The sequence below is a fragment of the Natator depressus genome, chromosome 4 (assembly GCF_965152275.1).
Source record: "Natator depressus isolate rNatDep1 chromosome 4, rNatDep2.hap1, whole genome shotgun sequence".
Lineage (NCBI taxonomy): Eukaryota > Metazoa > Chordata > Testudines > Cheloniidae > Natator > Natator depressus.
The window spans coordinates 82,776,059-82,802,844 of NC_134237.1; the positions used below are offsets into that span (position 1 = coordinate 82,776,059).

Consider the following 26,786-nt stretch of genomic DNA (forward strand, 5'->3'; position numbering starts at 1 on the left):
GAAATTCACTGAGAAGTTAGTGCTACTAGCAAAAGAAATGGCTTGGCTATGTGCTTCTAAATGAAAGGTGTTGTGTATTTGCTTATCGTACTAATAGAATCTTGCTGTTGCTATGGCAACTGAGTTAGATTATTAGAGATACTCCCGCCGGTTTTGGCTGATCTTTGGTTAGTTCAGTGTGTGGCAATAAATGGCTGCTTTTCAAGGTTTACAGCTTTTTGCATCTCAAGTGATTTCTTCTGAAAACTGTTGCCCCCAAGGATACAACAAAAGGAATCTGATATTCAAACATCATTGGAGGCTGGTGCATGAAGTAAGTGATGGGGCTGTTCTGCTGTCTCTTCCTAGCTCCATCCTGCAGATTGATCAGGTTTTCAAAGTGATAAATTGGAATGCTGGGGGTGTTTGGGAGTGGTGCATGTTACGGGGAGAGGTGGGCTGGGTGATAGGTGAGGTTGATGGAGAAGTGGAGGCAAAGGAGTGCCCACTTTGGTTTCTCCTTAGTGCGATTTTGAAACACAATACAATACAGAGCAAAGTGGGACAAATGATATTTAACCATCTACAACACTTTTACTGTTTTCTCATCATCATGGTGTTTTTTGCCTTTCATATCCTCCAACTCTGTCTCCTCTTCTGTCTCCCACTACTTTCTTCCTGCCACCCACATGTTGGTTTCATGCAAAATAGCAATTCACATGGACTCACACCCTCATTTAGTAATTCATCCCATTCCCACCATACTCACACAACTATTCACTCACACTCAGCTCTGTCAACCTCACCCTACCGTCTCCTGGCTTGGAACTTTCAAGGCATCTCAACTGACCTGCAGTCAACATTCACTGCTCAGAAATCCCCTTCTACCAGTTCCTTCTTTTACAAACTCAAAACTTCTCTGACTGAAAATGTCCTCAGTGTATGAGAAGAAAGTTTTTGAGCTAAAAGAGAATTCTTGCTACTCATTTCCACCCTCTACTTTTCAGACACAGAAATTTCTCCTGTCCTCCAGGGTCAGAAGACGTTTCCTCAAGCTCAGAAATAGAACTGTTCAAAACATTTTCCCTCTCTACACCTCCCCCATTCTCCCCGCCAACATAATGACTTAAAAATATGTAAAAATGTGTTGTATTCAAAATGTTTCAGTTTTCCACTGTAAACTGAAACAGGAAAAAGTTTTGTTTAAAAAAAACAGAATAAAAAAGTGTTTTCACTAACATACAAAATATTCAGCTGGAAATTTTTAAATAGGATTTTTCCCCTTTCTTTCAAAGATTTGTCCATGAAAAATACAATTTTCTGCCAAATCTACAGAGAACCTTTCCCTTTTCCATGCTATCTCCTGGCCCTCATCTCAAAAACACCCCTTATTTGTTGCTTGATTTGGAGAATAAAGATCAGCAAGCAGCAAAAAGCATGTACAGGAAATGCCACAGCTTGCCTCTGTGGCTACATCTACACTTTGAGCTAGGTGTGTGATTCCCAGCTCTCACACACACACATATATATGGAATTCAGACACAATTTTTACCACTAAAAGAATAAAACAAATCTTGCTTAAACCCTGTACAAATACTTTAACTCCTGTTATAATAGACATCAAATCTATTTCTATCCCTCACTTAAATATAAGTAGGAAAAATATTTATTTAAAAAATAAAAATAAAAACTTGCTTTACATTGCTGAAATTCTATTTATGACAAACTAATGCGATGTGTATATCATGTGGAATGTCAAAACAAATTGCACCACAATTTTGCCTTAAAAGATGCAGATTTTTTTCATGGTTATAAAAAGTAAGTTATTTAAAAAAAAACCTGGATTTTTTAAATTGCTTAAGCACTCTTTTTAGAACTTTAAAACATACCATTCAAGTTATTTACATGTCAGGATTCTTATTGATTTCTGAAAAACATTTAATGGAAAAGCTGCTCATTGCACTAGTTTTTTGATAGAAATAAATCTTAAAAAGAATTTCAAACTAAGTGATTAATAATTGTAGGTGAAGCTAAACTTGCATCTTGTTGTCCCACAAATTACCAGAGTCTTTTATTTAATTTATTGATTGATTGCCTACCCAGTCCTGTCTGTAACAAAGTACATTTTACCACCTCACACTATTACAGCAGCAGGTCCTGCGGGACCCATGGGATCCCAGTCCCACTGCAGGGCTCTATTCTAGACTCTACAGTGTGATAAAAGATAAAAACACCATATCACCTGTGGGTGAACAGTTTTCATAAAGCAATCACTCTATATCTGATCTTGCAGTCCTCATCCTCAAAGGAGACCTTTAAAAGATGACCCAAGAAAGCTTAAATTCACTACTCTGCTAGATACCAAAAATCATGGACTGAACAGAGACACTGAATTTATGGCTTATTGCAACAATCTGTAACCCACTAATGAACCCTCACCCCCAGCTGCTTTCCCCCACCACTTTCCTTTCCTCCCTGTGACTGGAAGGGTGCTATCAGGCCACTTCACCTTAAATGGTCCCTTGAAATGAGTTAACTACTTATGCTAAACAATCTATTCCACCTTGTATTTAGCAGTGACATTCTGAATTAGTTTCCCAGACCTGAAGGGCTCTGTGTAAGCTTGAAAACTTGTCTGTCTCACCAATAGAAGTTGCTCCAATAAAAGATATTACCTCACCCACCTTGTCTCTGTAGTGTGACTGACCTCTGAAGAGCTATTAATCAGACTTAGGCCCTGATAACCCAGGTTGTCCTTATGGAGCAAAGAGAACACAAACCCAGATTGCCTTTACAGTTCCATTCTTAACAAATGAATATCTTAGCTCTCAACATTTATTTTTTTAAATTATGTTTTCTACATAAATTAGAATCATGGGACTAGAAAGAAAACAATACAAAAGTTTCCAAGGTCAGAAGCAATTGTCATGAACAGAGAAAATTTCATATTAAAGTAAAATTAACATTTCTGACCATCTTTCTGCTGTGGCATTTTTAGTGCTACGAGATGTGTAGCAAGCTGTCCATTTATTGTAGATTGCAAGGACTTATATTTGCCTGCTTTAATACAATTCAGCCAAATAATAGCTTATTGTTTGTTATATATCTGAATCTTGCTTCTCATTTAAACCTCTGCATTGCTCTAGAAATGAGGCCCTTTCCTCTACTCCATTTTTTCTATTTCTGCGTGTACTTGCTTGCGTTGTTTGTTTGAAAAGCCTGTTTAAATTATTAAGATTTTCAAGGAGACAATGTTTTTTTTTTGTTTTATTACTAGTTATTTATCTAGTGCTATTAGCATGCACTGCACTTTACAACAGACAAGATACTCCATAAAACAGGTAGATGCCAATAGGCTTGCACTCTGACTCAAAAGAGGGTACAATATACTACAATACAAAATAAAACAAAATGCAGGCTGGTCCCAAAGTGGCAAGGTGTTATCATGTGCAGTGCATTAAAATAGAGCCAAAGTACTACTTCAAAAATATTATCAGAATTAAAGGTGCCTTATCAAGGGAATTGTATGCAGTTAAATATATCAAAGTGTTGTGGGACTAAAATCCACATTCAATAAAATTTGCCTAGCTTTTGCAAGGTGCTATTAGGAATATTGTGCATTCTGAGAACCAGTGCTTTTGAAATTTTCAGGACAGAACAGTACCAGCGAATTTTACAGCTTATCTAACTATTAGAAAGAAATGGTGTGTGAAGGTTCTGATGTGTTCATCATCCACAGGAGGGAGATTCAGTTTTAAAATTCAATACAATTGAATCAGATCCCATTCCAGTGCCAATACTTTGCATAATTCTTGTGCCTATATCTTCCTAGAATGATAGAAAAACAAAGCCATAAATTGCACCAGAATCTCCTAATCCTAGATCTCCAAAACCTTTTGACCATCTGACTTTTTTTTCCTCTTTCATGTTATTGACTTCCATTGAAATAAAAGTTCTTTGGATCAGATGCTACTTGAACTTTTCTTGTATGCCAATGAGCATATTGCAGTGTTGGTATGGTCCCAGGATATTAGAGAGACAAAGCCAGTGAAGTAATATCTGTTATTGGCCCAACTTCTGTTGGTGAAAGAGACAAGCTACACAGAGCTCTTGTTCAGGTCTGGGAAAGGTGAGTACCATATCCTAGACCAGTGGCTCCCCTCCCCACTGACCTTCCTGAATCAAAAAGCTCAAGTTTAATCTGAAAATGGATATTTTGACAAAATTTCATTGACAAAAAAGTTTTAAAGGTCTTGTTTCATTCCAGATTGGAATCAAACCAAATCTGAAAACCTTGGAAGTAGCCACAAAACATAAGTCATCCTTTAACCAGCTCCAGTGGCTGTACTCATCTATGATTCAGGAAAGTGTGATGAAGAGGTAGGGCACTGGCTGGGATATGGAAGATCACAGTTTAAATCTCTGTGCTGAGTGGTTCAGGGCAAAGTTTTTAAATACCAAATCATTCTCAGTCAGGCAGAATAGGGATGTGAAAGAAGGTTTCAGACATGCTAGGCCAGCCTCAGTCTCTCACCCTAAAAAAAACCCCTTCAGATGAAAACAGTCAACTTTTTCACTGAAACCACAAAATGTTTAGGCTTGGATACAATTTTTGTTTTATCCAAAACATTCCTATCAACCTTAGTATCCACTTTCTGACCCTGATCTGGCCAGGGACTCAAATGGCCACTCGCTGATTTAGAGCAGCTTTAGGTCTATATGCTCTATACCCAGATATTATGCCAACTGAGGAACTGCAGAGCACTATGAGCTTCACTCCATTCCACCCCAACTGCTAGCTTGTGGTACGTTCCCCTCATACTTTTCCCTGAACTTAAACTTGTCAATGGGTGCATAGGCATGATGTTCAAACGGCTGGCCTAAAACTGGGTATGCCAGGTACTGAATGCTTTCTTTTAAGCCAATAGACTCAATGGCATACATGAAAAGTTCAAGTAGTGTCTGATCCAAAGAACTTTGAAGTCATTATTCTGAGAGAGAAAAGAAAGTCAAATGAACATATGCTTTTGGAGATAGAGGATTAGCAGATTCTGCTACAATTTATGGTTTTGTTTTATTTTTCTACCGTAAGAAGATACATGAACAAGAATAAAGCAGATTACTGGGACTGAAATGGCATCTGATCCAACTGTGTTTAATTTTAAACCTGAATCTCCCTCCTGTGGACGATAAACACATCAGAAGCATCATACACCATTTCATTCTAATAGTTAGATATGTTAGAATCATAGAACTGTAGGGCTGGAAGGGACCTTGAGAAGTCATCAGTCCAGGCACCCTGCGCTATGGTAGGATCAAGTAAACCTAGACCATCCCTGACAGGTGTTAGTCCAGCTGGTTTTTAAATGCTTCCAATGATGGGGACTACACAACCTCCCTTGGAAGCCTAGTTCAGAGCTTAACTACCCTTAGAGTTAGAAAGTTTTTCCTAATAGCTAATTTAAATCTCCCTTGCATCTTCCTGATTTATGGTACATCGTGTATGCTGTAAAGTGCAGTGCATGCTGACAGCACTATACAAATAACTCGAACAAAAACCATTGTGTCCTTGACAACAGCCAAAATTAGACTAAAATTTTACAGCCCTCAGGAGACTAAATTACTATGTGCCACAAGCAGAGAATATGAGGAGCCAAAATGCACCAGTGCCCAAGGCCCCTGCAATGGCAAGGCATTGATTAAGTATGATTTAGAAGGACTGCTAAACAGAAATGGGGTCCACCTCTCAAGGAAGGGGAAGAGCATATTTGGCTAGATACTGGCTAATCTAGTGAGGAGGGGTTTAAACGAGGTTCGAAGGGGGGCAGGTGACCAAAGCCCACAGGTAAGTCAAAAACATGGAGACTTGGGAGAATGGTCAGAATCTGGGGGGAGCATAGGCTGTTATAGAAGAAATAAGAAAGAGACAAGACAGAACCGTGGGGGGGGGAGGAATCAAATCAGTATCTTAGATGTCTGTATACTAATGCGAGAAGTATGGGGAATAAGCAGGAATAACTCAAAATGCTAGTAAATAAAAACAACTATGACATAGTTGGCATCATGGAGACTTGGTGGGGTAATATGCATGACTGGAATATTGGTATAGAAGGATACAGCTTTCTCAGGAAGGACAGGCAGGGGAAAAAGGGAGAAGGTGTTGCTTTATATATCAAAGATATATACACTTGCACTGAGGTTGAGGTAAAAATAAGAGACAGACTTGTTGAAAGTCTCTGGGTAAGGATAAAAGGGGTAAAAACAAGGGTGATCTCATGGCTGGAGTCTACTACAGACCACCAAACCAGGAATAAGGGTGGATGAGGCTTTTTTTAAACAACTAATGAAATCATCCAAAGCACAGGACTTGGTAGTGATCAGGGACTTCCACTACCCAGACATCTGTTGGGAAAATAACTCAGCAATGCACAGATTATCCAACAAGTTCTTGGAACATATTAGAGACAGGTTTTTTTTATTTCAGAAGGTAGAGAGGCTATTCTAGATTTGATTTTGACAAATAGGGAGGAACTGGTTGAGAATTTGAAAATGGAAGGCATCTTGGGTGAAAGTGATCATGAAATGGTAGAGTTCATGATTCTAAAGAATGGTAGGAGGGAGAACAACACAATAAAGACAATGGATTTCAAGAAGCCAGACTTTAGCAAACTCAGGGAGTTGGTAGGTAAAATTCCATGGGAAGCAAGTTTAAGGGGAAAAAACAACTGAAGACAGTTGGCAGTTTTTCAAAGAGACATTATTACTACCCTGGACATGAAATCCCTAGTTATTCATTTTACTGAATGCAACCTAACCGCCTGTTTCTCTAAATCATGTTTTTGGACTATAAACTGTATTATAAACAAAGTTATAGACTTTATAGCCAGAAGGGACCATTATGATCATCTAATCTGACCTCTTGCCATAGAACTCCATCCAGTAATTTTTCCATCAAGCCCCTCATATAAGACCATGCGTACCTGATTATTTGCCATGAATATGGAATTATTTAACATAGAGCTGAGGTATGCACATGTACCATGAGTGGGCATAGGTTCCTCTATAACTGGAGGAAGAATAGTTGACTTGAAATGATAAATTTGCAAACAACTGTCTAGCTCAGGTAACGAGCTTGATAAAGAGATAAATCTATTCTTTTTTTGGTGTCAGTGGTTTTGCTGACAATGAAAAAAATGGTCCAATATTGCCAAAAAGAAGACATCCCTGAGGAAACAGATTTGTAGATGTTGACATATGATTTGAGGAATTTGATAGTGATGAGGCAGCTGGTGGACATAAGCCCACATATGGTCCTCGGTTTCAAATCAGTCCAGCCCCCGCTATAGGAATGAAAAGAAATGGAGTGGGAAGTGATAGAGATAATTCAGCGTACCATTGCTGCAAGGTCACAGTCTGCAGTTATGTGCTTAAGCAGCTGTCAGAACTGAGTGCTTCTTTTTAAGGACTCTGAAGTAATCTCCAGTGTGACACAGTCCCAGGACTTCCTTTCCAAGTTCGGTTGTATCATAATTGGTAAAGGCAGTCTTGAATCCAAAGCAGGAGTTGGGAACCGTTAGGCTGCCAGCATCATTGCTATGAGATGAGAAGAGATGCCTTTTCCACCCTGAAAAGTCTCTCCTACTATCCCTGAGCCCAAAGAATAAACAGTGTGAATGTAACTCATTCAAAGTACACTAAACACAAGTTGGGCTGATCCAACACCCATTTTGTGTGTCTGCAATACATGTTATGTAATGGCTGACAGCAACAAAGCCTGAGGAACAATTGCTTAAAAAAAAAAACACTATAAACCAAGGTGAAGACTAACCATTTAAAAAGAAATAAAAGGTAAAGGAAAATCATCCTTCAAATTGCATTCTAGCACAAGGGGAAAAAAATGATGTCTGGTTAAAGGCAAGTTGTCGAGAAATCTGCCAACAACTGGGAAAAAAATCCAAACAAACCTGAACAGAGGGAGAATGGGCCATAAGTAGAGGTGAGCTGGAGCTGGTTCCCACCGGTTTGCTAGAACCGGTTGTTAAATTTAGAAGCCCTTTTAGAACCGGTTGTTCCGCGAGGGACAACTGGTTCTAAAAGGGCTTCTAAATTTAACCGGCCAAAAGTGGCACCTTAGGCGCTGACTTTATGGGTGCTCCAGGGCTGGAGCACCCAAGGGGAAAATTTGGTGGGTGCAGAGCACCCACCGGCAGCTCCCCGCCCCACCCCACCCCCAGCTCACCTCCGCTCCGCCTCCTCCCCCGAACATGCCGCCCCGCTCTGCTTCTCCGCTCCCGCAGGCTTCCCGCAGATCAGCTGTTTGCACGGTAAGTCGGGGCAGGCTGAGAAGCAGGCGGTGGCTTCGCACTCAGGTCCAGGGAGGTGGAGGAGGGACGGGGGGCGCGAGGAGGGCCTCCCGCGCTGCAGCAGGTAACCCCGGGTGGGGGGGGGGCAGGGGAACTGCTCCTTGCCCCAGCTCATCTCCGCCACTCTCGGCCTGAGTGTGAAGCCTCCACCTGCTTCTCAGCCCTCCCAGGCTTCCCACCGAACAGCTGATTCACGGGAAGCGGGGGGTGAGGGGCGCGGAGAAGCAGAGCGGGGAGGCGCGTTCAGGGGTGGAGGTGGCGTGTTCAGTGGAGGTGAGCTGGGGCTGTGAGCGGGGCGGGGAGCTGCCAGTGGGTGCTCTGCACCCATCAAATTTTCCCCGTGGGTGCTCCAGCCCCGGAGCACCCACGGAGTCGGCGCCTAAGGTGCCACTTTTGATGTGATCAGTGGGGGGAGTGGCTGCTCCCCCTGCTTCCCCCCTAGCTATGCTACTCCACCCCTAGGAGCCAGAGGGACCTGCCAGATGCTTCCTGGGAGCTGCCCCAGGTAAGCACCGCTGGGACTCCCCACCTCGTCCCCCAGCAGGTCCCTCTGGCTCTTAGGGGTGGGGTGAGCACCCATTATGGTGGCCCATGAGACCCTCCTGCCTGGTTCTGGGGACAGTCAGGGGACAGGGGAGGGAGGTGGATGCGGCAGGGGTCCTGGGGGGGGGCATCAAGGAATGTGGGGGGTTGATGGGACAGGAGTCTCGGGGGGTGCGGGTGGGCAATGACCCCCTCGTGAAGTGAGGAGGGAACCAGTTGTTAAGATTTTGGCAGCTCATCACTGGCCATAAGCCTCTTCTTGACTCCAGTCTTCATGCCAGCATGCATGTGTGCTGAGACCCCAGTTGTAATTGCAAGACTGGTGACCTGTTGAGAGATTTTTCTGAAGGAAAACAAAAATATCTAGCAGTATTGCAAAACATAATAATAAAGAGGCTGTTTTCCCAAGTTTGGCATAAATCCAAACTTCGTACAAGTGAACACATTTTTTAGTCTCACCTTAATGCAAACGTTCACTGAGCCCTTCTAAGGAGGATAGTTCTGAAAAGTCAATTATTAATGAGTTGTAATGGATCTTATGTGCCTGAAAACTCTACATATTTAATTTAATTTTACCTTCCTAATCCATCTTGCTTCACTGGAAAAAGGATAAACTAGATGACCTACAAAGTTATTTCCATCTGTAATTTCTATAAATCTATGTTCTTCATGCTGAGGAAAACTAAAGGGATTAAGCACAAAGCAGGTCTTAAAATATACAGGACCATATGAATCAATTGAGCTAGTAGGATTATTTTTTAGAATATAAATTATTTACTTTTTTATCACGAGCTGGGAGGTCTACGAAGAAAAATAGCCACGAATTATTTTTCCTTAAGAGAAAATCATCTTTAAGATCATTTTGTAAGTTGACAAATTTACTGTTTCGAAGCAATGAAACAATTTCAGGAGGCATTCTGGGCTATGAAAATATATAAAGATCATTTGAAAGTCTTTCCAGCCTTACCCAATAAAAATACTCAAGTCTATAATTTACAGTATCTAGCTAATGTTTTTTTTTTTTCTTCAGCAAATGTCATTCTGTGGTGAAGCACATTTTTCAGCTTAGGTGTCATGTTGACTGTAAAATTGTTTTAACAACAATAGTTTTAAATCTATGACTTAATTTCCCCCATCTACAGTGAATGTATACTCCAATATTACCCAAGCAACTTAAATATTAGTCTACATTTTCTTAGGAGTCTCACTACTTCGTGGAAGAACAATGGAATGGGAACTCTAATGTCTGTCAGTCTTAGGCCCTGACTCTGCAAAAGGTCATCCCCTCAAGGAAATATCCACCTGTGCAGAGTCCAACACACAGCCTTTGGAGAGATTCCATCTGCAGCTCTTTAAGGAGGGACACGCCCCATACAAAGTGACCCTCTTTCTGACACAGCACAGTAGCCAGTCCTCGGAAAGCCTAGATATATTCAAGACGCATTTGAGAAAGAATCTCTCTCTCTCTCTCTCTCTCTCTCCTGCTTGAGGCGACAAGTGGATGAGGTTTGGCAGGCCACTGGAAAGGGCACAGCAGCTTTTCCCAAGAGTAAAAAAAATGAGTAATGTGGAATATTTAATACTCAGAGGAAGTTGCATTATAGATTAATAGATTCTTAGATATTAAGGTCAGAAGGGACCACTATGGTCACCTAGTCTGACCTCCTGCACAATACAGGCCACGGAATCTCACCCACCCATTCCTGCGATAAACCTCTCACCTATGTCTGAGCTATTGAAGTCCTCAAATCATGGTTTAAAGACTTCAAGGAGCAGAGAATCCTCCAGCAAGTGACCTGTGCCCCATGCTACAGAGGAAGGCGAAAAACCTCCAGGGCCTCTTCCAATCTGCCCTGAAGGAAAATTCCTCCATTACTAAACTGCTAAACCCATTTAAAACCAGAATTGAAGTGCATGTGTACACTACAACCCTATGTTAGGTTGACTTACAGCCACTGCAATAGTGTCCACACTGCCCTCTTTCTGTCGGTAGTGCGCGTCCTCACCAGAAGCACTTTCACCAACTGAAAAGAGGCAGTGTGAGGGGCAGAGAGCCAGGGATCTCAGCTCTGTGCAGCTTGCCACTGGGAACCTAGCTGGCCCCAGGGCTCTCTGCTCCCCACTTCCAGCTGGGAGCGGGGAAGAGGGAACAGCTGCCTGGGTTTCTCACCTTCCTGCTCCAAGTTGAGAGCCGGGGGTCAGCCACCCAGTCTTCTCAGCTCCCTGAGCAGGAAGCTTCCGGGCAGCAGCTTGGCTAGGAGTGGGGAGCCGGGGGCAGCTGGACTCTAGCTGCCCAGCTTTCTGGTCATTTTCAGGGCTCCATAGCCATGAAATTGACAAGACAGCCAACAGCTGCTGTAAGGAAGACAGTGTCTACACAGACACTGCATCACCCTAACTACACCAACATAAGCCCTACGTCTCTTGTGGAGGTAGAGTTAATATGTCCATGTTGTAGGGCACTTACGTCGGCGGGACAAGGCTGCAGTGTGCACACTGACATAATTAGGTCGACATAAGGTACCTTATATTGACCTAACTGTGTAGTATAGACAAGGCCTAAGACAGCTCTCTCAATTCTTAAACAACAGAATCTAATTTTGAGAAATCCAGCAATGAAACAATGTTATTATAGTGAAATATTGGCTTCTATAAGCTATATATCACTGGGAATCCATAAGATCTTGTCACAGCTCTTAAAAGCCTTATAAATACAAAACAATGATATCTCAAAATATTTAATACTTGCTGAAGAGAGTACCATGAGAAGAGGGTATTACATTTTCTTTTATATGATAAATCTAGGATTTCAACCACTGCTCCTCTGTTACAGTGGAGTTAAAGAGACCAGAATCTGGAAATGAGGTGTTTAGTGAAAGAATTGGAAAAAGCTTGAAAAATGTTCAGTGACAAGCTACCATACAATGTATATATTGCTTTTCCTAGCAATTTCTTTGCTTGGCAGAAGGAATAAAGAATTAAAGTTTTAATAGATACTGATAATCCTAGCATACCTTTGTAGTTAGTCAATGAACATTCAGATTTCACCACACTTTTACAAGAACTTTAAAGACACAAGATTTGCTGTATCTGAGTTTAGGACTCTGCATGAGGAGACAGGTAAAAGAAGCATGAATCTGAAAAATCACAGATAATCATGGGGGAGGGGGAATGAAAGGTTTGTCTAGTGGGTAAAGCACAGTATTGAGAGTCAGATGATCTGGGATCCACTCCTTAACCTTAAACAAGTCACTTAACTGCTCTGTTCCCATTGTAGAACAGAAACAAAAAAACCAAAAATGCTGTAGATGACACAAAGAGAGTGAGAAACTGGTTTTATATCCCAGATTATGGATTAGCCTGGTATAGAGAGTTTATGTACCTAGAGTTTATGTACCTGGTTCCAGCTCCTACAACACCCATCTTCAGCATTGTCATAGGCATTGCTTAGGGGGTATGTCAGAGGAGAGAGGGAGCAAGGCCACAATGCAATACATTCTGGTTTGGTGCATCGTTCCTTGGAGACTATTACCAGCTGGTGAAGTTTGGAGCAGCTGCCAGGCTGTTCTTAAGTCCTCAGAGGCTGGAGAACCAGTCAAAGGATCAGGGTCCCCAACAGACCTGTTGTGGCCCTTTGGATCCGGTGTGCAGTACAGCATCTGTGCTAATATCTCTTTTTAGACACATCCAGTAATTTTTGTTATTAAAAATTATTAATACAAGTACTATCAGCACTAGTGCTCATGAACTGCCCTAGAATATTTTAAAAAAACTATTTAAATACTAAAAGCTAAAAAATGTAATAAAGAAATATATTTCACTTATAAGTTTCTAAAGGTTTATTGCAAACAAAATATAATTTATTTTTTTAATTACCCCATTATAGTAACTAATGGTATATCACAAAATATTATTCTATTACTCCATACAGTATTATTCCTAAATGTTGTGCATTTATTATTCAACTGTAAAATTCTTCCTTTTGTGTTTCTATGACATTTTAATCAGGGATGGGCCCAAGCACCAGAGTTGGACTATGGATCCAGGCTCAAACTCTCTGAAAATTCAGGGTATCTGTGTCTGGCTCCAATCTGTAATAAACTAAACCAAATCCCAGATCCAAAATTTAATCCAAACCTTCTCAAATTTGAAGGTGCTGGGATCTGAGGATTTTCTGGCTCATCTCCATTTTCAACGCAGATTTTATGTTGATGTAATATACGTGAGTTCATTTATCCCTCCCCTAGAATAGCTGTAAACCAGAGATGTTAGGTATTTGATATACATTATATGCAATGAGAATATCTACATGTTCTTATGCCCTTCAGCAGTCATTCAGAACCCCAGGATTCTGGGGGTTGACAAAATCCAAGGAACATCTTAAAAAGCCCTGTTTTATATAAATTTCTATGCCATTTGTGAATAATGACTATTACTGAGCTTGGATGTGATAAAAACACATTTTGGTAGGTACTACACATCACAGTTACTGAGCAAACTGCACCTCTGCCTCTACCTGGTCTCCTCCAGTGCAACTCCCTCAGATTTTATATCTCTAGTTGTCACCTCAGTTTTTGGGTTTGACTCACATAATTTTCCCATTCCCAAACCACGCCTTGACTGTAGTGACCTATATGTCAACACTGATTACCTTAGTAGGTCTGACTTAGGCCATGGCTACAGTACAAACTTCAATCAACACAAATTATGTAGTCGTAAAGCCACACACTTTTGTATATTGCTTGGGCATTCTTGTCTGCTTGTGTCAGCATTGTGCATGTTCCCCACGAGTGCTTGTGTAGATGAAAAATGTGCTGGACTTTGGGAGGTATCCCAGTGTGCCACGCGCCACCTTCCAGTGCAATGGTTTTTGGTACTTTTTTTATGGGATAATAACAGGTCACCCAGGTATTTTGGGAAGCTAGGGATCAAGTTCCCAGCATGCAACTTTCTCCATCCCATAATATATTTTACATCCCATAATCTTTTTTTGAAAATTTCACAAATTTGTGAGGTGCTTGTCAGTCTCTGCCATCTCTGACAACAGCATGGAGCCCGCAGAGCTCAGCACTATTCTCATGAACATTGCAAATACTGGCCGCATAATTCTCCTAGACTTGCAGAACTTTAGGAACTACTGCATCAACCAGGATCACAAAGAGGAATATGTGCATATCTTCATGGCGAGTTCAGTGATTGACATATCGGGGGGGCTAATATAGGTTAATCTAAGATGTTCACAGAGCAGCTGCAGATGGTGGAGTACCACTTCTGAGTCTGAGAAGTAAGCACCAATTGGTGGGATCAAATCAGATGCAAGATTGGGATGATGAGCAATGGCTTCAGAACTTTTGGATGCAAAAGTCCACTTCCCTGGATCTGTGTTCCAAGCTTGCCCCAGCCCTACAGGGGAAAACTGAGTGGCAATCACACTGTGGAAGTTTGCAATACCAGACTGCTATGAATCCATGGAAAATTATTTTGGAATTGGAAAATCCACATTTGAGGCCATTCTCATGCAGTTAATCATCTCCTGCTACACAGGATCTGACCCTGACTCTGACTCACAGCAATATGCAAGAAATAGTGGATGGCTTTGCAGCAGTGGGGTTCCCAAACTGTGGTGGGGTGATAGAGGGCAAACATATCCTTATTTTGGCACCACCTGCCTTGATACTGAGTACAACAACTAAAAGGTTATGGTTATAGAAGTGCTAGTGGCTCACTGGGGATGTTTCATTGATATCAATGTGGGTTGGTCAGGAAAGGCGCATGATACTTGCATTTTGAAGAATACAGAACTGTTCAGAAAGTTGCAAGCAGAGATATTCTTTCCCAAACAGAGGATTACCATTGGTGAGGGGCAATGCCAGCAGTAGTTCTCAGGGACCTAGCTAACTCCTTGCTCATAAAACTGTACACTGGCCATATTGACAGCATTAAGGAAAGATTCGACTCGTGGCTCAGTAGGTGCAGAATGACTGTTGAATGTGCTTTTGGTAGATTGATTGCTGGCAGTGTTTACTCATTAGACTGGAGCTCAGTGAGAAAAACATTCCATGCTATAGCTGAATTTTGTGTACTTCACAACAGTCTGTCTGTCTGCTGAATTAACATCCAGACTTCAGGGCTATTACAAGAGCACAATGTGGACCTATATGTTTGAGGTGTTCATTTTCACAGTCAGCCACAACAGTGTTCTGGCTTGGTGTCTTGAAATAATGCTTGTCTTGTGGGGTTTTTTTTGTTGTTTTTTGCTGCTGGTTTCCATTTTGTCATGCCTGCTGCACATTATAAATACAGCTGGGCCTGACGCTATGAATTCTGTGGTGCTTGCTGTACATTTATAAATATGGCTGGATGTTTTCCTAAGGCAATGAATTCTGTGGTACTCGGCATGCATTTATAAATATTCTTTGATTTCTTGACTGTCACTCTGCATTCTGTAATATTTATTGTGAACTGATAAAGATACTTTGATTCTCTTTGCGTTTAAAAATGCAAAGTGTACAGAATCAAAATGCAAATAAACACATACAATGCCATACAAACTTCAAACATAACTTAACACGGTTAAACTTTTAAAATTCCTATTGAAAAAAGAATTCAACATTTATCTCCTATCTAACAAACAGACAGCTCAGTGTCTATTGTGGCTACACATATACAAATCTGTGGTTTTCCTTGTTGTCCCCAGCATGGTCAGTGTATGTAAATCTAGGCTTTCCTTGTTGTCCCCAGCATGGTGTGGTAGGTATAAGGATTGAGTCTGCAATGCCATGTGATATGCTGAGGGGTATAGGGAGCAGCAATCATAGAGTTCTCCAAGGAGTGCAAAGGCCAATGAGTCTGGGATTTTTGGACCTGTACCTCAACCAGGGTCTGCAACATTTTGGTTTGATGCCTCAGAAAACACCCTGGTGCATTTCCCACTCCTTGTCCTGCTGGGATTATCAGGCCTTTTACCTGATCTTTCTGTTTTTTTCCATGCTGTCAGTCATCATGGCCCTCCAAGCCTGTTGTTCACAGTCCGATGCAGCACTGGCTTGTATGCTCTTGGAAAACATGTGCTCCCTCATCCTCTTCCTCCTCCTCAGCAGGGTCAGGCATTCCATGGTGTGGAGGGAGCACCCCTTAAAGCCACCATGCCAGAAGCTGATGATAAAAACAGACACATGCCCCACTAGATTTACAGTCAGAAAGGAAAAGAAAAGAAACATTTAAAAATTTCTTTCCCTTATTCCCATAAATGCTTTTAATAAGAAATGCTTATTAACACTTCAGCTTTGGAATGCCTCAGCACAGCACCCCTCTCCAACTCCAACCATTAGTGAGTATGGCCTGGCATGTGGGGATGGGGGCAGTCAATTTTCTGTTGCGTGAAGATATAAAATTCTGGCCCCCATTCCAGAGGTATGAGTATAGGGTGATGGCAGTGAATATTGGCACTATTTTTCACTGGCAGTCGTGATTTTGGCTAACATCTCACTGACTGAGGGTAACAAAGACACAGAGAACCCAGCTTCTAAGGGAGTCCCAAAGCCACACGGGCCGGTATGTAGCTCGGCTGTTTACTATGATCTCTTCAAATGCTCTACAGGTTTGTTACCTTTTTTTAAAAAATTAGCATAGTTTTCATATAAATTTAAACTAAAGCCTCTCTTGTTTCAGCCTCCCAGTCTCACACCACTTATTTACTGTTTCAGTTTACTCTACTCATGGAAAAAAATAAATGCCGTAATGAGAGGTTTGGAGAGATTTAATAAGTGTGCATGTCCATGTAAAAATAAAATCAAAACAAAATGAAATGTCATCAAGGGAACTCTACCACTGCTAGTACAAATGGTGTGGTGAGCAAATGCCTAACAAACAGCTGAAGTTATATAAATGCATTGTGCCTGCTGCTAGGTGAAGTGAGAACATTTTAACATAAAACCTTCTTAAACAGTACTGTGATCCTCCACTGCTGTAAATCAAGGTAACTCTGTTGAACTCAGTGGACCTACACTGATTTACAGCAGCTGAGGATCCAGCCTTGCTGTTTTCCAAATCATTAATGGAATATGAAGTGTGTGTGGACTAGAGCTCTGTGAAATTCAATAGTTCCACTTACTAGGAACTCATGAGAATGCTCTTACTGATTACGGTTTGAGAGTTTTCACAGCCCCTAATTTATTCTGAAGTTTGACTTTGGACAAACCCAGCAACTCAAAGTAAAATTGAGCCTAAATTGCTGACTTCCTTCTGGTTTCACAGTGAAATCACACAGAACTGAACATTTCATAAAGAGGAAACACAAAACAATAAATTAATTCGGGTCCACTCACAAACAGGCCCAAATTTGCCCCAAAGCAAACTTTTTGATTAACCTTACGTCAAATTTCATTTTATAACTAGGAACGAGGTGAACGGATGCCAGCTGGTTCCCAGTGAACAAAGGGTTAACTCCAGCTCAGCTTCCTTTGCACAGGTGTTGAGGGGAAGGTTCTAAGAGTGGTTCTCCTCTGGGACAATGGAGGGGGAATTTAGGTGGTCACAGTTAAGGTTTATTTGAACCCCCCAGCTGGAATGCTTTTTCCCTCTTAATTTATTTTTCCTTGCTTATACTCTGTGATCATAAATGATATCCCTTCTGAAAATAATCTTTTGACTGTAAGTTTTCAACTATTTAGCTAGAATTCTCTCTATCCAGTTAGTCTTGAGGTTCAATGTTAATGGGTATTTCTCCGAAGGGCTTGGAACCCTACCTCCCTTTTCAGTACTCTGAAAATCAGATAGCTTGGGGCAGAAGAGAGAAGGTTAAAAAATCAATCCTGTGTTTTCCATACTGTGAAGCTGAGCTCACTGAACTCTTTGTGTATATGTTGGTGTACATACATACATTTCTTAATCTTCTGAATTTAGATTCCCCACCACCACCACCACCCACATTCTGCTATTTTCTAGGACCTGAGCTTATCCTGAGACTGATTAGGGCAGATAATATGGTCATCAAGCAGCAAAATTCTATTTGTGGTTATTATTGCTACTATGACTATTGCCCCTCCCCGTGATAAACACAAAATATTTGACTATAATCATAATTTCACTTATTACACTTCAGAAGGGACAGCTACTATCTATATTTTAATGAGCAGAGCTGGTAACTATACTTCTGAGGTCATGTGGAGACTGGGATGGCAAGAGTTCCTTCCACCAGCAGTTTAAGTAAAATTAATCCAAAGATGGTTATGAAAAGTCATGCTGTAAAGGAGGAATGCATTAGGGTGTATGCTTCAAGACACTGAGCAAGTCTAGCATCTTCTCATGCTACTGAAATCAATAATTGTCTAGAATTGCAAGGAAAACTTTCAGCTAAAGAAATACAAATTTCTCTCATCCAACAAAGCTATAATTGATTAAATTATATTAAGGAGCCTGAATCTGCTATATTATCTGAGAGAGGGCAAAGGGAAGGGTCTGGTTTGCTTTGTCATCCCTTAAAGCAGTGGTCCCCAAACTGTGGGGCGTGTCCTCATAGTGGAGTGTGGAGGAACATTCAGGTGGGCACATAGCGGGGCCCAGGTCAGCCCCCACAGGGGGCAGGGAGGCAGCACCTTGCCCCAAGCCCCACTCTTCCCCCAACCCCAGGTCCACTCTGCCCCCTGTTCCACTCCCAACCCAGCTCTTCCACTAGCCCCAGCTCCTCCCCGCATGCCAAGTTTCACCCCCAGCTCCACCTTTAGTCCAAGCTCTGCTGCTCAGGAAGCCTTGGCTATTCAGTAATGGGAGGGAGAGAGTCGCAGACAGATTCTGTTAATGGGGGGCGGGGGCGATTGGAAAAGTTTGTGCACTCCTGCCTTAAAAGGCTCTTTTGTTTCTGCTAGTGTTTTTCACAACTGTCATATTTGTCAGTAAAAATACAGTACAAAAAATGTTCAACCATTTTTCAAAAGTAATACCATTTCTATTAGAACAATCATTGATAATAAGTGTGCTGAGAATATCAGCTAGACACAGCATTAAACTAGTTTGGAGAGATATTAGGGAGATGTCAAAAAGAATACAGGAAAGATAAGGCTTCCAGAGCAATACAGTAATAAATCACTGAGAAGAAATAAAAGCAGGGAGAAAAAAAATCAGTCTTACAAAATGCATTTTAACAGGGGAGAAAATAAGAGGAAGAGATTGAAAACCTTTCGCAATTCAGTAAATCCTATCAAATTTGTTGCGGGTGAAATTCACCCATCAGTATAAGAAGCCCGCAAAACAGTAGAACAATCTTCATTCCTCTACACAAGGTGAGTGGATATGGTGTGGGCAAGTAAAGAGAATCCATACTTAGTTAATACTGTTGAACTGGGTTCTAACCTGTCACTCTGAAGAAGGAATTTTGTGGGAAGTACAAGTCTATGGCCAATAGGAGTGCATGAAAGCATGCCCTGAATTTCAGGCCCCAGGTGTTGAAAGAGAGTCCATGAAGGGGCTGACAGTCTTCCTGCAAATCATAGGGTAGACTCTGCACAGAGCCTCTGTATTCAGGCTTTACATGTGGATTGTATATGATGCCTCACTATGTCTAAAATCAAATTTCATATTTTTCAGTATGGAGAAATAAGATTCTTCCCTCTGTCCCCCAATGCTGAAAGATAATGGAACAGCAATGCCGAGGCTTGAAGGAAGTAACACACAGGCAATAGCCCCAGGAGAGCTGTGCATGTGTCAGCAAGTGCATATTCCATGAGTGAAATTATATTTTCTGCTACGCCAAAGTCCTAGAATTTCTGCATTGCTTGCAGGCATTTCTTGCTCTTGAGGACTGCTATGCCTGAAGTTGTTTACATTGCCTTTTCACTGGTGGGGTGGGGGGAAGAGGCGTGTTGAGCAGGAGGAATTGAGACTATTAATAAGCCATTATAAAATATGTACCTTTGTTAGTCTTTTGCCACAAATCATTCCCTGATAGGACATAAGAAGGCATCCATGCTTTAAAAAACAAAAACATAGAAATCCTTCCACACCTTTTAAAAATTAAATGTAAAAGGAATCTAAATTTACAGGAAGTTTTTCTGTCACTTTGATTAGTACTGTTTGTGCTTGCATGTACCACCACATCATTTACTGAGGTTATAGTGTCTGAGGATCATATTGTTACATACAAAAATCATTTGCTTTAAGGCATGCTGATGTTTAGAAAATATCTGTAATGATTTATTCCCCAATGACCTCTGCAGTTAACTCTTTGAGGACATCACACTAAGCATTAGAAAGTCCAGACAGATAGAACCAAAAGGAGTTTGGAAGTAACTAACATCCTCCTTCATGTAATTTTACTACATTGCTAGTACAATAACAAACCCTAGGCTATTCCAGGCTTTCCCTAGAGAAACAGATACTATTGAAACTTCAAACTTATAACCCCAAAGTATTATTTTTGTCAGCATTATTACTTCAAGATAAGGGTCCAGTTAAGAGGGCAATGTACTATATTGTATCATTTGGGGTTTTTGCACAAAGAACACAGTATTATTTGAAGAAATCTGATCTTTTAAACATGTTTTATTAATATTTTCATTGTTTGAGATCTTGTATAAAATAAGGTACAAAGGGATATACATATACAACATCAGAGTATGTACAGCCGGATTTTGCCACATTTGCTCACATTGCGTAGTAAATTATTACTCAAACAGTTGGACTGAAATCAAGAGTAATGTACTACTCAGTGTGAGTAAGGGTATCTGAACTTGGCCCTTAATGAAAAAGATCCTGGAGGAGATTGGTGTCTTCTGTCACAAGGAGATAAAACAAGTGAGGGCAAAAAACCGATTTCAAGACTGAGCTTGATAAGTTTATGGAGAGGATGGTATGATGAGATGGCCTCATGCCATTGTAGCCACATCTGTGACTATTAGTAGCAAATATCCTCAATGGCAAGAGATGGGACACTAGATGTGGAGGGCTCTGAGTTACTACAGAGAATTATTTCCCTGGCTGGTGGGTCTTGCTGATGTGTTCAGGGTCTAAATGATCACCATATTTGGGATCCGGAAGGAATTTTCCCTAGAGTCAGTTTGGCAGAGACCCTGGGTTTTTTTTTTTCACCTTTCTCTGCAACATGAGGTATGGTCACTTGCTGGTTTAAACTAGAGTAAATGGTGAATTCTCTTACTTGAAAACTTTAAATCATGATTTGAGAACTTCAGTAACTTAGCCAGAGTTTGTGGGTCTATTACAGCAGAGAGTGGGTGAGGCTCTGTGGCCTGCGATGTGCAGGAGGGCAGACTAGAGGATTATGATGGTCCCTTCAGGCCTTAAACTCTATGGGTTTGAGTCTAAAAAAGGAAAAAATACAATAATCTCAGTAAAAGGCTGTGTTAGTTCTCCTCCATGGAGTCTATCTTTACAAGAACATAAGTGAACAGGGGAATAAGCAAACCAATATCTCCAAACCCAGACACACAGGTCTTACTGAATGACCATTTAGGGAGGCCAGTAGCAAGACTAAATAGAATTTAATCTTATAAATCCAGCAAGAAAGTATTAAAACCGGACCATGCCAGGTGCTGAGCTTCTCCTGTGAGTTGCTGTGCACCTTTAGTGGTTATTGAAATCAGAGGCAATTGAGGATGCTCGTCACAGGAAGCACAATGAGCCACTGGCAGGATCAGACCTATCCTTGTATAATGTATATAGTTTCCATCTGAATGTGAACAAACTAAATAATTAGCATTTAATTTAAAAATGTTTCCAGTACTTTAAAATGAATTCTAGAATAATTTTGGTGGTGTAAAAAAATTAACAAACTAGCCAACACTGAATCCAATATTCATGAATAATACAGGATTACCCATGAGATTTCCAGTACGTTAAGACAACAGAGGAGCAGGAAATACTATGAGAATACACTTCCCCATTTTATTCCTCAGCTTCCTTTTCTATTCTGGCCATAACCCAGAAGTGACACCAAACACCCCTTCCCACTCTAATGAAAAATAATTAGAAAATTACCTGTGTTATTTTAACCTCATAAAAGATTTGGTCAAGATTTTGAGCTTGGGAAGCCGGAGTGCTATTTTTTTCTCGTTAAAATTGGTTCAATATTGAGAAAATCCATGGATTTTACAGGTTTTGGCTTGAAAGTAGGACTATTTTTTAAGGGAAATTGATATTCACTGATAACTGAAGGTCCCGTTGTGAAATATATGGAACTTATCCTTACATTGGACCTAGAAATACAAGAAGAACAATATTTTTATGTCTGCATCTGTAACTTTCACTCCATGCATCTGAAGAAGTGAGGTTTTTACCCATGAAAGCTTATGCTCAAATAAATCTGTTTGTCTTTAAGGTGCCAGCGGACTCCTTGTTGTTTTTTGTGGATACAGACTAACACGGCTGCCCCCTGATACTTGATAATATTTTTCATGTTACTTCATGACTACCTTTTCTAGTCCTGACCTGTTTACACTTATGGTCATGTTGTAAAGGAAGAACACATGCCCCCATGGATTTTTGCAATTTCTTCCTATAAATCTGATAGCTAATCCTGGTCATTAATAGTCATCATACATACTAAACATGCGTACATAGTACCCCAGCTTAAAGTATGTTTTGATCTTGAGTTTAGTTTCACTCATTATGAAAATGGAGACCATTTGAAAACAAAAATCAGATCTAGATTTGGATTTTGAGTTTGAGAGTGTTCCAGTCTGGGTTTTGGTTGAGTCCATTCTTAATCACTACCACCCATACATTTCATCTTCATCATAATTTGGGCAAGTTCAAAGTAAAATTTCATTTTATAAAGTGATGCAATAGTTATAAAAAGTTGATGTTCAATCAACCTACATATTATTTCCCCATATCACCTTGTTGACAATGTCATGATTAGAACTGGTCCAAAAGCTTCCAGCTAAACATTTGTTCATCTAAATACAGTAGAACCTCAGAGTTACGGATACCTTGGGAGTAGGTTGTCTCCAAAACTCTGAATGTTTATAACACTGAACAAAGCAAAGTTTGGGCTCCAGATCCAGCAACTGATACTCCAGGCCAGTATTCAGCAGCAGCTGAGCTCCCTACTCAGCCCTGGCATGAGTTTGCAAGCTTGTCCCTCTCTGCAGGGTGTGTGAAAACAGCACATCCCCCTCCCGGGTGGGGGGTAGGGAGGAGTGAAAGCTGTGCAGACCCCAATGCTGCTCCTGCTCAGCTGGCTCTGGCTGCCTTGGGTGGGCAGCCCCAGCGTCTTGCTGTCAGTGGCTGTCCGGCGAGTGGGCATGGGGACAGGCAGCCCAGATGTGCCTTTAAGATGCAATACAGTACTTGCTTCTTCTTTTTTGTCTCTGCTGCTGCCTGATTGGTTACTTCCAGTTTCACATGGTGTCCAGTTGATCAATCAGTCCGTAACTCTGATGTTTGTATATTTGAGGCTCTGTTGTATGCTGCTTTGTTGATGCCAAAATATTTAACAGAAATGTATCTATTTTTGAAGTTTTGAAGGCAAAGTTTCTCAGGTCCAGGGTGGATTCTCCAGTCACAGAGCAAGCAGGAGATTGAAAAATGATCTTTTGACACAATTGTATTTTACAAAAATGTTTGAAAGGTTTTGTTTTCTTTCCAGTGCACAAAGGAAACAAATTTTGAAACCTCAAAAGTTGCTGCACACTAGAATAGTCATTCTCCTGCCAGCTGTAGTCATAAAGTACTACAGGTGATAAAGAATATAATTAAACTTCTTAAAGCGCTCTTGTAACCTAAGCTTTGTTATATACTGTAAGTGGAGAAAAGAGCTGAGTGCTGCTGTGAAGGGAGTAATTAAGAATAGTTTAAATCTGCAGGGGCGCTCTTTCTAATAACCACTTAAACCTCAAGAGGTTGGAAAACTTCATTCATTATGCCTAAAAATTATTGATTGAGACCAATGATCTTTGCTATCATATTATTTATATGCTTCAGTATATGCTACACACCTCCATGTTTCTCTTTATTGTGTACCACTTTACAGATGCCCCCTATTCTACGCCTCATCTTACTATATACATAATACTTATATACCTAATACTTAGTCTTGCCATGAGTGCAGGGGACTGGACTAGCTGTCCTCTCAAGGTTCCTTCCAGTCCTATGATTCTATGATTCTACGTCATATCTATTTGATACCATAAGATACAATACTTCTACACAGAGAGATTAGCTGTACTACAGAGTAAGAATTTAATGTAATTGCTTTTATCCACATCTTAAATATCCCATCTGAGAAAAAGGTATGTGGCTTGAAAAACCCCCACCACATTACATTTTGGCAGGTATTGTTTTGGTTACACAACAAAAAAGAAGGACTTATCAAAGTATTTCTGCAAAAGGTTTCAGAGTAGCAGCCGTGTTAGTCTGTATCCGCAAAAAGAACAGGAATACTTGTGGCACCTTAGAGACTAACAAATTTATTAGAGCATAAGCTTTCGTGGGCTACAATCCACTTCATCGGATGCATAGAATGGAACATATAGTAAGAATATCTATATCTATATCTATCTATCTCTCTCTCTATATATATACACACACATACAGAGAAGGTGGAAGTTGCCATACAAACTGTAAGAGGCTAATTAATTAAGATGAGCTATTATCAGTAGGAGAAAAAAACTAGCCAATGGGAACTGGGGGGAGGGGCAGTGCTTGCAGGCCAGAGTCATGCGGAGCTGCTTGCGTGCCTCCGCCTAGGAGCTAGACCTGCTGCTGGCTGCTTCCGGGGCACAGTGCAGTCCACAGTGCACCCTGGCTGTGCCGCTGACCAGGAGCCACTAGAGGTAAATCTGCACCCTAACCCTGCACCCCAATCCCCTGCCCCAGCCCTGATCCCCCCAAACCTGGAACCCTTTCCTGCACCCCAAACCCCTCAGCCCCAGCCCCAGCCCAGAGCCCTGACCTCCTCCCACACTAGGTGTGGTCTAGTGACCTGATTAAGCGACCGGGAGCCTGGAACCCCTGAGTTCAAATCATAGCTCTGATGGAGATACCATCAGTAAGTTACAGTTTGGGCATCCAACTTGCAATATACTGAGCCTGATTTGCAGAAGCACATTAAAATGAAGTTGCAGGTACTCAGCACCTCTGCAAATCAGTCACAAGGTGTCTCAAGATAGGCAAGTAAACACAAATGCACCCAAAATAAGATGCCACCTCTGAACATTTTCCATTTGAACCTCTCTGCTTGTTTTTTCATCAGTAAGGTAAGAATAAAAATATTTATTGCACTGGAGTGTTTAGAGGATTAATTTGTTAATGCATATGATGCGCTTTGAAGATAAAAAGTACTACATAGAGATGTTATATAGTATACATTCTCAATGTTTATTATTATGATACATAATGTATATGCTGTTCCACTCTTAATCACTTATAATTTGATGCTTACTGTGAGCAAAACAATTCTAGTTACATTAAATTACTGCCTAAAGTTGAAACTCCTGGAATTTTCCTAGTTAGCAAGGTTCTCTGTTTCTAGTTCAATGGTCATATTATGGTTCTCAGAACCTCCTTAGATTTCCTTCTTAGTCGAGAACATTTTCAAAATTTCATTTGTATAAGAACTAGCAATATTTACTAGGCTAGGGTGTAAGGCATCATCAGCAGACGTCAAGGGGTTTGGAAGCTCAATTCAGAAAAGCCCCTGAAATGTGAATGCTTAAAATAATTTATCCAAGCCTTTTGAGATTTTCTCTCTACTCAGCTTCTCTGCATCCCATCCCTCTGTGCAACAGTCAAATCAAATCCTCGGGGGGCCTGGATCAGTGTTCATGTCATGCTCCCTGTCAGTACCTGGCCTAGACCGGGGAAGCTAATGATCCAACCAATGGACCAAATTCGGTGATGAATCCTGGTCACATTCCACCTGAAGCATGTTGCACATACGCTAAGAAGACCAAGACCTCCCCTCTTTTTTTTTCCTGATCCAGTCTCCAACCTAGCCTCATGAATAGGGTGACCAGTTGTCCCGATTTTATAGGGACAGTCCTGATTTTAGGAGCTTTTTCTTATATAGGCACCTATTACTCCCCATCCCCTGTCCCGATTTTTTTATGCTTGCTATCTGGTCACCCTATTCATGATTCATCTCTTCAGCCAATGCTAACTTCTTGAACCAATTATAACTCCACATCTTTCATTTTTTTCCCAGTTCATTTATCTGTAAGGATTGCAGAGTAAATAAAACATAGTAAAAAAAGAAGAAAAGAAAAACTTCTTGAACCAATTATAACTCCACATCTTTCATTTTTTTCCCAGTTCATTTATCTGTAAGGATTGCAGAGTAAATAAAACATAGTAAAAAAAGAAGAAAAGAAAAAAAAGAAAAGAAGAACCAAACAATAAGGTTGCTTTTATCATTTGAAATTAAGTTCACCTATACTTTCTTCTTTTCAAATTAAAATAATGAAAGCTATTTAGTTTCCATATTTTCTATTCCTCTGTCAATGATAAATGCTCCTGCTGGATGCATTGCTGGGTCCTTGACCTTGTTTTAATTGGTAAAGTACAAGATCATCTATCCTGCTAACTTGCCACTGGCACTGCATGTTATTTTTGAACTTTAGCAATTTCCAGTAGTCCTATTTCATTATTAACACCAATGCATGTCATCCAACAGAACCCTATAGTCTTTACAAGCATGTTTATATTTTTTAGACCTAGTTAAGAAAAAAAAACTTGTCGTGTACTGAGCAGGACTTGAAATGTAAACATTTGATACCTTCCTATAGTTATTAAAATGTGTTTTCTATTACCTCCTCTCTTTTAGCCCATGCTCTGAGATACATATACTGTAATCAGGACATCTTTTGTAAGCAGTTTTGACTTCAGATTATAATAGCACAAAGGAAGCTGAAGAGCTGTCTGAACTGTGCATGAGGCTAATTCCCACAG

General features: G+C 40.7%; 1 long non-coding RNA gene across 1 annotated transcript; it reads left to right on the forward strand.

Annotated features, from left to right (window-relative positions):
- Nucleotides 1-231: 231 nt before the first annotated feature.
- LOC141985904 (uncharacterized) lies at nucleotides 232-26,786 on the forward strand. The gene is made up of 3 exons (XR_012639058.1): nucleotides 232-313; nucleotides 26,151-26,238; nucleotides 26,662-26,786. It is a non-coding gene; the product is annotated as an uncharacterized LOC141985904 (long non-coding RNA).